At 44.1% G+C, this 15,406-nt stretch overlaps 1 pseudogene; it reads right to left on the reverse strand.

Moving 5' to 3' along the window:
* Nucleotides 1-2,536: 2,536 nt before the first annotated feature.
* LOC136335631 (cytochrome c oxidase subunit NDUFA4 pseudogene) overlaps nt 2,537-15,406 on the reverse strand; it is a 42,695-nt pseudogene continuing 29,825 nt past the window's right edge.

The following is a 15,406-nucleotide window of genomic DNA, read 5'->3' on the forward strand; positions in this document are numbered from 1 at the left end:
AAAAGCCTCCTATAAACCAGCAAGTGTTCTGGTCACCTGAATACAAGCCAGGTTTCCAAAGAAATCAAAACAATAGCTTAGGGAAGAAGCACAGGAAATTTATTTTACAGAAAGACTTAAACTCACAGTATACCTGATGAAAACAAATCTTTTTTTCCCCCCTCTAACTGCATTCACAAATACTGGCTTATTTGATTCTCATGATAACACATGGGTATGGGCAATGAATGTGGGCTGTGAGGATATTATCATCATTTTCTAGTTGAGAGAAGAAATGGTGTGTCAGTGGCTTGCATCTCAGGTCACAGGACTGGACTGGTGTAACTGAGGCAGAACTCGGATCCCCTGGCTATTCTAGGACAGTGCTCTCCTCCTATCCTGCCCTTACAAACTGGAACAAGGCCACCTAAGTTAAGTAGCAATCCATTTATTACTTCTTTTCAGAGAGAAATGTTATCTTTTAAAAAATAAGACTGAGGGTCAAAAATTGTGTCAAACATGAAAAAAAATTATTTGTTCTATTTTACCATACAGTCTTTTTTTTTTTTGTATTTTTCTGATGCACCCGACCAGGATCCACCCAGCATGCCCACCAGGGGGTGATGCTCTGCCCATCTGGGGTGTTGCTCTGTTGCAACCAGAGCCATTCTAGTACCTGAGGCAAAGGCGATAGAGCCATCCTCAGTGCTCAGGCCAACTTTGCTCCAATGGAGCCTTGGCTGTGGGAGGGGAAGAGATAGACAGAGAGGAAGGAGAGGGGGAGGAGTAGAGAAGCAGATGTGTGCCTTGGCTGGGAATCAAACCCGGGACTTCTGCACGCCAGGTCGACGCTCTACCACTGAGCCATCTGGCCAGGGTGTCTTATCATACATTAAAAGATATTTTTAAGTAGAAAAACTAAGAGGCAGAGGGCAGTGGAGACAAAAAGAAATGGAAAAAGACACACCCAGAGTGCCACACATGCCTACAACTTATTGGAGTAACAGCCCCACAGTGTGGCTCTTTAAGGTATAAAGATATGGTTATGTTTCGCACATAGAGGTAGAAATATGGGTGGCTTGCTTGCTGGTTTACCAAGTGCAAGCAGTTTGCTTGATTGGTGTGTGAGCACGTGGCAGCACCACATGTGTAGAGTCTATGTAAGGCTATGAGTGCTTGTACTCAGTGTGGATTGCGGATTGAAGATGGCGGGTTGTGGATTGCCTGCTCACAACTGTGAGGGGCCATTTTGCTGTTCATTTGCCTGAGAAGCAGTTTTCCCCTGCCTGTTTGCTCATCGGCATTGTGAGACTTTATTAAACCCAACGCTTACTGGCTGCACAGTTTTTCTACTATCTGCCCAAATCCAATGTGGACCTGCCTGGCCTTGGCCACCAGCATTACATCTGGCCTAGTGGGCAGGATTCAGATCAGATTGGTATGGAGCCATTGACACTCTTGAGGAGTGAATAGAGGAGTGGCTCTTCCCTGTGGCTGTCCTTTTAGGGGTCATGGGCTGGGTGTTTTTTACAGTCCTGCAGAAGAAACCAAGAGCTCTGTGTGAGAGACTGCCCAAGTTTGAGCCCTCCAGGATGAGCTGCAGACTGAGTGCCGACAGTGGCAGGAACTGCAACAGTTGTTGGAGAAGGAGACTGACCACTCTCAGGAGCTGCAGTGTGAGATGCAGGCTGAGCATCAGTGGCACCTGGAACTGGAATTGTCTCTGAAGAAGGAATTACAGGTTCAGGAGTTGCAATTTGCCCTGGAAGCTGAATGTTGGTAGTGACAATTTTTAGAGAAACAACTGTGGGTTCAAGAGCTTGATCTTCAGCTTTAGGCCGGGAGCCAGCAGCTGCAGGAGCTGAAGTGGGTGCCAAAGAAGGTGCAGTATCCATGCTGGTGGAGTGGCTCTGAGTTGGTGGGAGCAGGTGTTTCCAACTCTTCCTCTTCTGAGGGGTAAGTTTGGGTTAAAATTGCCATCTGCAGACTCAGAGCCTGGCTGGTCATTGCCTAGAAGGTAAAAACCTAGCAGCTAAGGGTCCCTCAGGGACAGGCACAATCCCCCCTGCACATAGTTAGGCACTCTGTAGTCTGGACCTACACCCAGGCAGAGTGGAGGGAGTTGGGGATGCAATTCAGGCAGAAACCTGCTGAGCCCCTTGAGGCCTGGTTACTGTGATCATGGGACATAGAGGTGAATGGCATCATGCTCTCCAGAACAGAGATGGAGAAATTGGCTGCCATTGCCACATACTCCTCCTTGAGGTAGCATCTTCAGAACTGCCATGCCAACCCAGGAAGCCATACCCTATTAGAATGGGTGATGGCTGCCATTCATATGATCTGGCAGAATGCTGGAGACTTGCTGTGGGCAGTGAGTTGGTGGCAGTCCTATAGTGAGCTGCCCCAAGTATGAAGAACCAGGTATGAGGAATGCTGCTTTCAACCCAAAGTCCCAAGATCCAGATGAGGAAGTGTTTATGGCAGGGATGAGGCACCTTATTCTCTGTAGAATCCCATCAGCCCTTTTTGAGTCACTAGTGTCTATCTTGAGCCTTTATGTGGGGCAGCCCATTGGCATAGTTATGCAGATGGTGGTGGATTTGGGGGAGCTAGAGGCAGTGTGGGAACTGTAAGGCTGTGAGGGCTGCTGCCCGTCCTGCTCCTCCCCACAACTAACAAGAGAAACGGGCCTGTGAAGGTTACCTGAACACAGATGTGGATAGATTTGATTGTGGCCAGGGAAGATAAAGAGAAATTGCATGGCGAGTCTAATAAAGTTCTGTTAGAGATTGGCAGCAGCTGAAGCTGCAACAGAGGTTCTAGACACTGAAAAATCAGGTGAAGCAGGCAGCCCTGGAAGCTGCCAATAAAATGGCTGGTGTTTGGGTTGCACAGTTGAAGGATTACTTGATGAAGACAGTTGAGGGAGAGGAAGATTCCCAAGACCTGTTGTCCCAGTTTGAATAGGAAGAAGTCTGAGGAACCCATCTAAAAGGGATGGGTGGGGGGTTGGAGAGCCCATGTGACATAGGCAATGCACTGGTCCACTTCTAATGAACAGCAGGATTAGTCATTAGAAGGTAATAGGTGATTTTTTACAGGAGCAGCAGCAGCAGCTAAGAGAACTGTCAAGGCAGCACAGACCTTGAACATGTTTGACTCCACCAGGCCTTGTGGGCTTGGATTTTGAGGGGTCCAGATGGGGCTTGTGGCAACAGAGTGCTTATGGAGAGGCACCAAGGTCTGTTAATAAAGAACTGTGTGGCTGGTGGCCTGTGATGGACCTTTACCTTGGTGGTTTGCACAGACAGCTGGGCTGTCTATCATGGACTGATCATTGAGCGGTATAATGGACTCTCAGACTACATCCAGAGGAGGTACTGGCTCCCTTGCTGGATGGACATGCTGCTTGTGGACAGTACTATAAGAGGCCTTGTAGGTGGGACCACAGCACCTGTTGAGGCACTGCTGAACTGGGAAGCTGTTCTCATCCAGTTGCAGAGAGACACTGTCAGAAAAACAGCTGTGTTAGGCTTGCTCGCTGGTTTGTGGATGCAAGCACTTTGCTTGATTGGTGCGTGAGCATGTGGAAGGGCCACGTGGGTGTAGCCTATGTAAGGTTATGGGTGCTTGCGCTCAAGAGGGATTGCAGATGGTGGGTTGTGGATTGCCTATCCACCACTGTGAGGGGTTATTTTGGCTGTTTGTTTGCCTGAGAAGAGGTTTTCCCCTGCCTGTTTGCTCATTTGCTGTTGTGAGACTTTATTAAATGGTAATGGCCCAATGCTTTCTAGCTCTGCAGTTTTTCTGCCATCTTCCTGAACCTAATGTGGATCTGCTTGGCTGCGGCCACCAGCACTACATGCACCAAGAACACTTTGTAGTTTCAGTGAACATAGCCCTGGACCAAACAGGCCCTCCCACCTTCCATGGGGTGGGGAGTTGAAGGTGGGCCTCCAGTTAACTCCCTGGGCAGAGTGCTCAGGGAGACATTGCAAAGGTGCCTTTGTAATTATTGTGTAACTTGTGCTATTGCTGTACACTGTCTATGCAATGCACCTCACTCCTCACACAGGGACGACCGTGGAAGAAACCTGTCGCGTAGATTGTGAAATGAGCCACGCTAAAGGAGTGGAGTGTTGGGAAAACAGCTGTGTTAGACTTGCTCTCTGGTCTACCAGCTGCAAGCATTTTCCCTGATTGGTGCGTGAGCACGGGGCAGCACCAAGTGTGTATAGTCTATGTAAGGCTATGATTGCTTGTGCTCAGTATGGATGCGGATTGCAGATGGCAGATTACAGGTGGTATTTCTCCTGGGAACTGATGACCCTGTAGATAAAATGTGAGCGAGCCAGAAACCAGAGGTGTCTTAGCTCTGGTTTAAAACTAGAAATATAAAGTTCTTTGCTGCTGTAATGTTTAATTTCCAGAACTAAGCTATTACCCTGGCTCCAGCTCTTTCTTTTAATGGTTAGCAAAATAGACAGAAGAGAAAATATGGCAAGACAGACCCAAAGTCACAGCCCTTTAACAGCCCACTGGAATCACCTGGGAAGCTCTGTGCCCACAGTGCCCAGGATTTGTCCCAAACCAGTTGAATCAGGCCCACTGGGGTGGGGCCCAAGCATCAGTACTTAGAGCCCCCCAAGGGTTTCTAGTGTGTCTAATCCTGGATAAAAAGCCTAGTTTAAGAGAGCGGTCTGAAAAGGCTGATTTAGGAAGGAAAATGTACAAAAAGAACTGAAATGAGATTGGAGCATGGTCACACAAACCCTTGTCTTGGAAAGGAGACTGAGAACAAAAGACAGAGGTGACTTAAGAGGATGGAATGCTAGACACGTGCTATTTGAAGATATTCACTCTTTGATTGAACTTCCAAGGGCAAAGCCATGGGAGAGAATTGAGGGACTTAGCCAGAAAATTTAGTGTAAGAACACTCCCCCACCTTGCCTTAATTAATCTTTATTCCTAATGAAATATTCTGAGGGCCAAGGAAGGGGTACTAAGCCCCCTAGTCCACTTGGTTTGGCCTCACTCAGTCTCACAGTCTAAGGGTGCGAGGACTCTCACCTGAGGGAACACATTGCTTTTGTGCAGAAGCCTGCAGGTTGCCCTCCTCCTGACCAGGAAAACCCAGGGACCAGAGGTGGGACAGCCACACAGGAAGCGACATCAACCACCAGCAGAGGAAACAGCACAGATCAGGGAAGCAGGAAGTAGGCAATGGCAAGTCAGTGAGGGGCTCTGAGACAACGTGAGATGAGAATGGGAAAAATAAAATCACCCAAAGTCCTCAGACTGAGTCAGGATGAGGAATTTCTCCCTTTGTAAATGATCTGAATGAAGCTGTGAGAATTCATTTTAGAGCAATGTCAGTATCAATGTCATGTCACCTGACATTGCTACCCCCCCCCCAGGACTCCTTGGTATCACTGTCCTGTCCAGTCTTTGTCAGAGAGCAGCTCCCAGAAGGGCTACTGGTCACAGCTTTACATCCTGTAAATGTACAGTTTAGCACCTCTACAGCATGCAACAGAAACCAAGCAAATGCTGGTGGAATGAGCAGTTAGAATGTGGCTGACAAATTTTTTTTTTTTTAGATAGAGTGTGGCTGGTGCTGTTGGGGACTTTATGAGTTAAATACCTTGCCTCCCCAGAAAAGCAGGTTCTACCTCCTGTTGCTGAGGGGTAAACTGAAAGCCCTCTGTGAATACAGGTCCCAGGGGGACGCTGCCACTCTTCTTCCCAGCTCTTTCAAAATGGTGGCAGAGCAGGGGAGATGTGATCATCTGAAGGTGACACTTAAGATCATGACACGTGGAGACACTGGGGCAAGAGGGCTGAGGCCAGGAGGAGGTCAGATGGTCTCATTGCTCAGGTCAGGGCCAACACTCCAGGGTCAGTTGAGGGACCACAGCACCAGATGTCACTGCTTCCCAGAACATATAGCCTGTGATCAAGTGATATTTTGTGATTCTGAACTCTTTTCTAGAAAGCCTGAATCCTCTGATATTGGATGTCCAACTGGGCCTGAAAACTGGATGTTTCTATTGTTGGGAAAGCTCTTCTTGCCTCCAAATCAGTAGGTCCTGAGTAAACGTTTAGTGCCCCTCTGGAACCTTAGAAAACTTGCCACTTTCTGGATAAAGTTTTCTGTGATTAGGGAACAATTACTTGGAAACATATGTCTCCATTGCTCAGTCTATGGTTTTTTGTTTTGTTTTGTTCTTTTGCCCATAACATACAAAAAGTTTCTAGTCTGTTTCCTGTGCTCTGATGTCTTAGATTAATCACATTCTGAGGTAGAGCTTGGAGCCTGGGTTGGTCTGAACTGTCAGTGTGGGGATGCAGATATATTAGTCAGGCCATTACAGAGATGGGTCAGGATGTCAGAGGCCTTGGCTGCTAATGCTGGCAATTAGGCTAGAATCAGTTCGACAAATGGGTTAGGGTTGGCTGAATGAACTCATTCACTCAAAGGAAAATAAAAGACTACTTTAATCAAGACTAAGCCACATCTCCCAGCCAGGTAGCCCTCATCAGTGCCTGAGAATGTCTGTTCTGGGACCTGAAGGCCCAGCTCCATTAGATGCATACCTGCACCTGCACTGGACAGGAATATGGTCAGAAAATGGAGGCCTAGGAGAAGAAAATCTAGGTCAACCTTTGTTGCTTCCCAAAGATTCCAGTTTTGTGACATGGAACGTACTTCTCAGTTGACCCAGAAAACAACTGAACCTCAGTTTATGAACATAGGCACTTTCAAGCAAGTCAAGTGGCTGCCAAGAAATATATATATGGTTAGTCCAAGAGTTGGATGGTATTTGGATTGACTGTGATCTCTTAATTCTCTCTCATCTCCTAGGCCAGGTTGATTGGCCCTTACCTTTCACCAATACTGAGTAAAGGAACCTTCCAGATGAGGACAGGCTCTGCAGTGTCTGACCCTCCTGCCATGCTCTCCTAACTTCTGTGCCTTCTGAGAAAGAGGATTTGGTCTAAGGTTTCCTGAGTGTTTTCTTGACAGAAGCACTCAGACCTTTGAGAATCAATCAGTACGATTTATTTCTTCTGGCTGGGGAGATCTGGAGGGCAAACCAACACCCATATTTAAGAGGAAGTAGGATTTAAACCAAAGTTCCTCAAATCTGATTGCACCTTAGACTTGAACTAGGGGTGGAGGTGAGGGCAGGGCTAACAATATTAATGTCTGGGCTCTACCCAGATATTTCTCATTTAACTGTCTGGAGTGAGATCCAGGCATGAATATCTAAAGCTCCTCAAGTGATGGTGATGTGTGGCCAGGGTAATGAAACCCTGATTTCAGGTCCTCAGCTGAAAAGACATTTGTAGGGATGCGTGTGTGTTTCCTATCTCTCTGATTAGATGACATACTCCTAGAAAGCAAGGATGGTGCCCCATGTTTTGGCATCATTTCCCTCAGGGTTTGAGTACATGCACTCACAGTAGGTTCTCAATAAGTATTTAAATGTGAAATCTTAGATGTAAGGACAAGCAGTACAATTCCTTTAGAAGTCTCATCTACTTGAGGCAGTGACTACTGTTTTAAACATGCTGCAATGCAAAGGCACTTTTAGGGACCTATGAGCCAGCTGGACCTGCCACAATTACAGTTAGCACTATTTAACTGCTTAAGAAATGTCTAGATAGAAAAACCATCCAGGCAATTAAAGGTAAAAGGTGTCTAAGGCATTTTTTCCTTTTTATTTTTTGGGAAAAGGAAGGGTCAAGTCTCTGATAAGAAAAACAAAGCAACCTTCTTCTTAGATATAATATTTTTATTTGCAATTTCCTGGGGAGGATTATCTCATTATCTAGTTTTCCTTAGAGAAGTTAGACAATAGTGTCACTTCTCTAAATACTTCAAAAGCAGCCTCTGCAATTATCCTCTGATACATCATTGTGAGGCAAGTACCTGAAGGTCTGAGCATTTCATTTGGATAAGGAAGGAACTAAGAAAATTATAGAAAAATTGACAGGTTAGCAAAAAGACTACATCAAGAGAGGTTGGAACTGGAGTTTAGATCGAGCCTTCCACCACAAGCCATCTCTGCTACATAGCACTATTGTCTCTGGGTTATATTTTAGAAAACAACCTAAAAGAAGCATAGAGGAGCACTTTGGATTTTAAAAAGTTGTCAACACACACAGAAGGATTATGAATCAATAATTTAATTAAGAGACTAAATGGAACTTCACAATGAAGTGCTTTAAATTACTATAAAAAGATTTCTTGACTTTCTTTGTTTCTTTCTCTCTTCTTACCTCTCACCCTTTCTTCTCATAAACTAAATGAGCTAAACAAAAAGCTCACAGTCTTCACAATCCCTCCAAGGGTCATAATTCAATAGGCAAGACAGAAAATGGCAGCAGCACCTCCGATGAAGAGTGAATGTGAAGTGCCCAAAAGAAGGAGCTTGGGAGGGAAGGCTACACTCCCAGAGTGGAGAAGAAGTCTCATAAATGAACCCAGGACTGGTTCTCAGAGTCTGAAGGGACATCTAAGGCCATCTCATCTGGAGTCTCTCATGAGAGCCTTAACCAATCAGTGACTCTATGACCTTTCTTAGGTACTGCTGTCATTCCACTGCCAGATAGCTCTGGAATCCTTAAGACTGATACTGACAAAGTCTGGGCCAGTCAGTATCAGTCAGACTCCCTTAGTTATAAAAGACAGGAAATTCACAATTGGGCTGAAGCAAAAATGGAAATTTAACAGTTCATATAACTGAAATATCCAGGGTACAGTTCTGGCTTCTGGCAAGGCTGGGTGGAGGGGCTCAAACAGCATCCTCAGGAATATTCTGTTCTCTCTCATCAATGCTATCCTCAGGCTTGGCTTCATTCTCAGGCATACAAGATGGCCACCTGCAGCTCAAAGATCCTATCGGTTCAGCAACCCAAGGGGAAGAGAAAATCTCTCCTGTTAGTCTTGGATAACTCTTTTTAGCCCAGCTTGAGTCAGGGCTGATCCCCAAATGAAGAGAAAAAGAATATAAAGATAACTCCAAGATTACAGAGTAGGAGACACTGGAAAATGTTAATACCTTGACCAAAATTAAGATAATCTGGAGGAGCACTGAATTTTGGGAAAAAAAGAAATTAGAAAGGCAGAATTTGGTTTTAGATTAGTCCAACGTATTGGTGTGACACTAATGAAGAGTAGCTATTGGTTAGAAAAGTGAGGGTGGGGGTTTTGTGAAAAAGTTGGAATTGCAGGTGAGAATTTGGGTCATGCTATAGAAATGAGAATTGGATCAATAGAATTGGTTGTGTTCAATAAGAATGAGTGTGTAAAAGTTGGGGAAGGTTTTGGATGGGTTGGATTGTGAGCTATCAAGCATTCTGCAAGCATCAGAATTTCATGTATGAGATAGGAAGAGAATAAGAAACCAGTGAAGGAGAAAGAATATGGAAGGGAAACAGATACTGAAGACCACAATAATTATAATCAGTATTTTTTCAAGTGATAGGAAATTATATTTATATTGGTTGTTTTTTTAAAACTATTTTTTTTCTTAATTGACTTTAGCAAGAGAGGAAAGAAGAAAGAGAGAGAGAGAAACATCAATCTGTTCCTGTATGTGCCCTGATTGAGGGTCAAACTGGCAACCTCTGCACTTCAGGAACAATGCTCTAATCAACAAAGTTATCTGGCCAGGGCTTAAAGAAGTATTTTGACCCATATAACAGATAAGTTCAGGGTAGTTCAGGTTCACATATATTTAGGGTCTCAAAGACATTGTGACTTTTCTTACTCTTTTCATATTATTCTGCTTCCCTAAGGTGGCTTCTTTTTATGATGACAAAGCAGCTGCCAAGACTGCAGTCCTCATCACCAGGAAGAGCAATTCTCCTCCAGACAATTCCATCAAAGGGCTATGAGTTCGTATGATTAACTCTGTTTGATAGAGCTTCCATTGCATGCCAATTTCTAAATGGACCTCTGGGGTCAACACTGTTTAGATAAGTTATGCACTGTTTAGATAAGTCAACATCCATCTCAGCAGTTAGACATGGAGTCATGCAAACCACATAGACTGATAATGAGAGAAAGGTGGTTTTCTACAGGAAGATTGGGGTGCTGGTCACAGAAGAAGGTAAAATGGATACAGCAAAAACAGTAACTATCCACCACAGAAACCCAGGGTAGAGTGGTAGTCAACACTGTCACATGACCCAGATGATTATGAGGATGAGATGTGTATGAATGAGCACTGTGTCTTTTATTATTTTTTAAACTGATTTTTCTGGGGAGGCTTGTGGCCCAAGCATAGCACGCAGCCCAACCATAGAAGTGGGGCAAAGGCTGAGGCTTGTAAACCTGGGCACATGAACACAGCCCTTACCATGGAGGAGAGGCAGAAACCGCAATTAGCTGGCACCGGCAACGACCATACCCAAACGCCCTAGGCAGCAGCAAAGGGGGTGGTGGGCCTGCAGACAGACCACACCTAGGGAACACAGAGGCCACACCCATTGGATTACAGTGACCACACACTTCTTATACACACACAAAATGGGAAGGCAGGGAAATGCAACCCAATTGATTCAAGAGAAATCCCCAAAAAAGGACTTGAATGAGTCAAATATAACCAAATTACCAGATGCAGAGTTTAAAATAATAATTGTTAGGATGCTCAAAGATCTTAGAATAACAGTAGATGGACATAACAAACAATTAAATAAAGAGATAGCAAGTATAAAAAAGAACATTGAAATAATAAAAAAGAATCAGTCAGAAATGACAAATACAATATCAGAAATGAAGAACACAATGGAAGGAATTAAAAGCAGGATGGATGAAGCTGAGGATCAAATCATCAAGTTAGAGGACAAGATAAATGAAGGCACAGAAGCAGAGAAAAAAAAAGAAGAGACTCAAAAAGTCTGAGGAAACTCTTAGAGAGCTCTGTGACAACATGAAGAGAAATAACATCTGCATCATAGGAGTTCCTGAAGAAGAAGAGAAGGAACAAATCAAATCAAATTATAGCTGAAAACTCCCCTAAATTGATGCAGAAAAAAATCACACAAGTTCAAGAAGCACAGAGAATTCCATTAAAAAGAAACCACAAGAAATCTATACCAAGACACATCATAATTAAAATATCAAAGCTAAGTGATAAAAAGAAAATATTAAAAGCTGCTAGAGAAAAAAAGGCTATCACCTACAAAGGAGCCCCCATAAGGATGACATCTGACTTCTCAACAGAAACACTTGAGACCAGAAGGAATGGCAAGAAATATTCAAAGTAATGCAGAACAAGAGCCTACAACCAAGACTACTTTATCCAGTAAGGCTATCATTTAAAATTGAAGGAGAAATAAAAAGCTTCCCAGACAAAAAATATTCAAGGAATTCATTATAACCAAACCAATGCTGCAAGAAATGCTAAAGGGCCTGTTGTACACAGATCAAAGGGGGAAAGAATAGAGCAAAAGAAGAATACAGCTTTAAAGAATAAAATGGCAATAAAAAACAACATATCAATAATAACCTTAAATGTAAATGGATTAAATGAACAATCAAAGATATAGGGTAGCTGCGTGGATAAGAAAACAGGACCCATACATATGCTGGCTACAAGAGACACACCTTAAAACAAAAGATGCACATAAACTAAAAGTAAAAGAATAAAAAAAATATTTCATGCAAATGGAAATGAAAAAAAAAAAGCTGGGGTAGCAATACTTATATCAGACAAAACAAACTTTAAAACAAAGGCTATAGTAAGAGATAAAGAAGATCACTACATAATGATAAAGGGAGCAATCCAACAGGAAGATATAACCATTATGAATATTTATGCACCTAACATAGGAGCACCTAAATATATAAAGCAGACTTTGATGGATATACACGGCAAAATCAACAGCAATACTATTATAGTAGGGGATTTCAATACCCCTCTAACATCACTAGATAGATCCTCAAGAAAGAAAATTAACAAAGAAATAGTAGACTTAAAGGACACACTAGATCAACTTGATTTAGTAGATATCTTCAGAACCTTTCACCCTAAAACAGCAGAATATACATTCTTTTCAAGTGCTCATGGTCCATTCTCTAGGATGGACCACATGTCAGGTCACAAAAGCGGTCTCAACAAATTTAAGAAGATTGAAATCATATCGAGCACTATCTCTGATCACAATGGCATGAAACTAGAAATCAACCATAACACAAAACTGAAAAATACTCATACACTTAGAAACTAAATAGCATGTGAAGGAAGACAAGATGGCGCTGGAGTAGGTGGATGTACCAACATCCATCTCCCAGAACCAAACTGCATTACAAACTAATTTTAAGAACTATCATCTGGAACAACCAACGTTGGACTAAACTAAGAGGACTCTTCAACCAAGGAACACTGAAGAAGCCACACCGAGACTGATAGGAAAGGCGGAAACACAGAGAGGGCTGCCCAGCTCCCCAGAGTGAACGGCAGCCGGGAGAGGCTCGCGTGGTGGGAAGTGAGTTTAGCAGAGAAGGAAGGGTCCTGAGTCCCAGGAACAAAGCCCCAGCCTGCAGCTCCAGAGCCTAGAAGAGGCATATGGACAGTATTTCACTGGAAACAAGTCAGGATACTGTTGGTGAGAAAGAGACAAATTTCTCAGACTCAGGATTCTTCTTAAAGGGACCGCGCAGAAAAACTCTCTCTCACAACCACTCACCTGGGGCTCCTGAGGACGGGGAGAGAGGAGAGGACCAGAGCAGCAGGAAGAGAGTGTAATCTAGGAGGCACAGGAAGAAACATTTTCGGAGACAACCACCCTAATCCCTGGGACGAGTCACTCCCCAAATCTGAAGTGAATATTTTCCCTGGAAACAGCAATACCAACAAAGGGAAGCAGGACACCAGCCAAACAAGCTCTCCCAACGGCACCCAGAGCAGAGTCGCTTAGAAGGAGGGGGCTTTTGGGACTATAGTATTGAGTATTAGAGTCTGAGCTGCAGCACCTGCACCCCACATGGCTAAGGGCTCGCTGGAGGGCGGGCGGAGGCGGGATGTGGAAGCGCAGTTCTGTTGGCAAGGGTGGAAGCTGGCTGGCCAACACTGGTCCCAGGTGTGAGCTCAGTCTTGCCTGGATGAAAAGAAAGGGGCGTTCAAAAGAGGTCAAGCCCAGCTGTGGGCAGCCTGCAATCCAGCCTGCAGGAGAAGGGTGGGAACCCTGGAAGGGTGGTGACCAGCCCTTGAGCAAGGGTGCAGAAGCACAGCCTTGCCCCGTCCACGAAAACTAGGCTTGTGGCCTGACTTGGGAGCCAGCTCCTCCAGTGGGGGTGGAGCAATAAACCCAGAACAGGTAGAGTGCCGCTACTGAGCATAAGCACGCAATCCCACCTGGCCTGTGGAGCCAAGGCTTAACACCATCCCATGAGTGGGCTCCTCCTGCAAGGATGGGGAGAGAGCCCGGAAACAGGAGGAGACCCACAGCTGAGCAAAGGTGCTCACCACTGGCCTCAGGGCTGAGCATAATGCCACCCACAGGGGTGGGGCAAAGGCCAAGGCCACCAAGTTTTGTAAACCTGAGAACATGATACAGCCACTCCCATGAAGGAGAGGCAGAAACCACAGCAACAGCCCCAGTGGGCAGGTACTGGCAATGCCCATACCCAAATGCCCTAGGCAGCAACAGCAGAGGGGGTGGCGGGCCTGTAGACAGACCACACCTAGGGAACAGAGGCCACACCCAGTGGACTCCAGTGGCCAAAACCTTCCTTTACACAGAGAAAATGAGAAGGCAGAGAAATGCAACACAAATGAATCAAGAGAAATCCCCAGAAAAGGACCTGAATGAATCAGATATAACCAAATTACCAGATGCAGAGTTTAAAATAACGATTGTTAGAATGCTCAAAGATATTAGAACAACAATAGATGGTCATTATGAACACCTAAATAATGAGATAGCAAATATAAAAAAGGACATTGAAATAATAAAAAAGAATCAGTCAGAAATTATAAATACAATATCAGAAATGAAGAACACAATGGAAGGAATTAAAAGCAGGATGGATGAAGCTGAGAATTGAATCATCGAGTTAGAGGACAAGATAAATAAAGGCACATAGGCAGAGCAGAAAAAAGAAAAGAGACTCAAAAAGTCTGAGGAAACTCTAAGAGAGCTCTGTGACAACATGAAGAGAAATAACATCCACATCATAGGGGTTCCTGAAGAAGAAGAGAAAGAACAAGAGATAGAGACTTTGCTCAAGCATATCATAGCTGAACACTTCCCTCAATTAAGGCAGGAAAACATCTCACATGTTCAGGAAGCACAGAGAACTCCATTAAAGAGAAACCCAAAGAAATCAACACCAAGACACATCATAATTAAAAATACCAAAGCTAAGTGATAAAAAGAAAATATTAAAAGCTGCTAGAGAAAAAAAGACTATGACCTACAAAGGAGACCCCATTAGAATGACTTCCGACTTCTCAACAGAAACACTTGAGGCCAGAAGGGAATGGCAAGAAATATTCAAAGTAATGCAGAACAAGAGCCTACAACCAAGACTATTTTATCCAGCAAGGCTATCATTTAAAATTGAAGGAGAAATAAAAAGCTTCCCAGACAAAAAAAAAATCAAAAAAAAAAAATCAAGGAATTCACTGCAACCAAACCAATGCTGCAAGAAATGTTAAGGTGCCTGTTGTAAACAGATCAAAGGAGAAAAAGAATATAGCAAAAGAGGAATACAGTATTAAAGAATAAAATGGTAATAAACAATTACATATCAATAAAAACCTTAAATGTAAATGGATTAAATGATCCGATCAAAAGACATAGGGTAGCTGCATGGATAAGAAAACAGGACCCATATATATGCTCTCTACAAGAGACACACCTTAAATCAAAAGATGCACATAGACTGAAGATAAAAGGATGGAAAAAAATATTTCCTCAAACGAAATGAAAATAAAGCTGGGGTAGCAATACTTATATAACACAAAATGGACTTTAAAACAAAGACTATAGTTAGAGAAAAAGAAGGTCACTATATAATGATAAAGGGAGCAAACCAACAGGAAAATATAACCGTTATAAATATCTATGCACCTAATATAGGAGCACCTAAATATATGAAGCAGACTTTGATGAATTAAAAGGGTGAGATCAGCCCTGGCCGGTTGGCTCAGCGGTAGAGCGTCAGCCTGGCGTGTGGGGGACCCGGGTTTGATTCCTGGCCAGGGCACATAGGAGAAGCGCCCATTTGCTTCTCCACCCCCCCTCTTTCCTCTCCGTCTCTCTCTTCCCCTCCCACAGCCAAGGCTCCATTGGAGCAAAGATGGCCCAGGCGCTGGGGATGGCTCCTTGGCCTCTGCCCCAGGCGCTAGAGTGGCTCTGGTTGCGACAGAGTGACCCCCCGGAGGGGCAGAGCATCACCCTACAT

The sequence above is a fragment of the Saccopteryx bilineata genome, chromosome 4 (genome assembly GCF_036850765.1).
Source record: "Saccopteryx bilineata isolate mSacBil1 chromosome 4, mSacBil1_pri_phased_curated, whole genome shotgun sequence".
NCBI lineage: Eukaryota > Metazoa > Chordata > Mammalia > Chiroptera > Emballonuridae > Saccopteryx > Saccopteryx bilineata.